Below are 1,818 nucleotides of genomic sequence, written 5' to 3'. Positions count from 1 at the left end.
TGGGCTTGTACCACAGTAAGAGCCAAGATTTTAAACTCTACTAAATACAAAACAAAGAAACAAACAAACAAAAAAGCAGGTGTTTGTGAGATCGGGAGAGCAGGTCAGGAGCTCTTTGTATTGAGTTTTTTTTTTCACTCCATATTTTGTCCAAATATTTAAGATGCAAGGCAGTCAAGGCCCAGCTGGCCACCACCTACGTTCTACCACTGACATTTTACAATGCTTGTTTTCCTTGTGTATTATTTATCTCCATTCATGAATTTACCCATTTACATTTATATGTTAAAATATGCTTCTCGTGCATATCATGACTTGAATTTGATATTTACTGTTTCATAACAATTTGCATACCATAAATTGCACAGATTTTTAGGGTATTGTCTCTGAGTTTACCATCTGCACTAACCTATAGAATCCAAATTCCTATCAGTCCATATAGAGACCATTACTATGAGTTCATCACCCCAGTAAATGTCCTCACAACTCTCCTGTCCATTTGCCCCACCCCTCTGGGGGAAGCCACTCTTCCGATCTTACTCGGCAGCTTAGCTTAGTTTTGCTGATTCTTGGACTCCGACTCCGTGAGTGTGACTCCCTTAGGAAAATGTAAGGTTTTTGAATTTGATTTGAGTTGTTTTAACAAGTTTTCCTGATTATGAAGAGGACAGATGTCTGAATGGGGAGACAGGGGCTATAAAGGCAGAAGGAGAGAGGGAAGAACTCCTATCACCTCACTATGTAGTAAGATATTGTTGAAATTTTGCACAGAACAGTTTCTTTGGCAAAAGGATGGTTCGTGAATCAGGCAGCGCTTGGAGCCAGAACAGGCTCAGAGGGTTCACCCACTGCCGTGGTGGCAAGCTTGTAGAGGCTGGATGCAGAAGCAGAGAGGTGCTGTGTAACACTGTCGTGGGGCAGCATAAGCCAGCGTCTACTCACCCCAGACAGGATGCCCACGACAGACCAAAGAACAGATACCACCGAAGTCCAACTTGAAGAGCCAATGCGTTTGGTGGCCATTACTTACACAAGCATGGCTGAGCATAACACAGAAGCAGAAATAACCCAGAGATGCATCACTAAAACTCACCCAGCGTGGTTGGCAGCTCATGGAGACTGGAGACCCCAGAGCACTGTGCATGATTTGATGAAACCCGTTTTATCTACTGAGCTTTCATGAGTTCTACCTCTGATGTCATGTGTACCTGTTTTTATGTGTTAGTAAACAATAGGAAGAAGGGCTCTAACTTTGTTTAAATATACCACAATTAGCCCAGTACCTGCCCTCAAAATTTGTTCGTTGTTTTTTTTCTCTTTGTGGCCCAGAACTCATTCTGTAGACTAGGCTGACCTCAAATTCAGAGATCTGCCTGCCTCTGCCTCCTGAGTGTTGGGATTAAAGGCGTGCGCCACCACTGCCCAGCGCCCTCACTATTTTTCACCGTTCTTATTATCTAACTGCTTACATGCTTTAGGTTTGGTTTGGGGGACCATCTTTGTTGGTTTTTTTTTTTCTCAAGGTGACCCTAAGTAAGAAAAGTGGTACCCAGGGTTTGGCTCCTGCCTCACCTTGTATCTACAGGTCTCTCACACTCTAAGGCAGTTGGCAAATCTTTACAGAATGGGAGCCAGTGGTGGGAGAGGCATGTGATCTGGACTTGTTACATTGTCTCCATTTCTTCTGACATCACCTCTGTTTTGGCTGAAAGTGCCCTTTCAACACATTTGCAATACAGTCCTGGTAATCGTCAGTTTTCTTTATCAAATATTCCGAAGCCATTCTGCCTCAGTCCCCCTGTGGTTGGGGGCCGGGGG

The sequence above is a fragment of the Mastomys coucha genome, unplaced genomic scaffold (genome assembly GCF_008632895.1).
Source record: "Mastomys coucha isolate ucsf_1 unplaced genomic scaffold, UCSF_Mcou_1 pScaffold3, whole genome shotgun sequence".
In the NCBI taxonomy this organism is placed as follows: Eukaryota; Metazoa; Chordata; class Mammalia; order Rodentia; family Muridae; genus Mastomys; species Mastomys coucha.
This window is presented reverse-complemented; position numbering follows the sequence as displayed.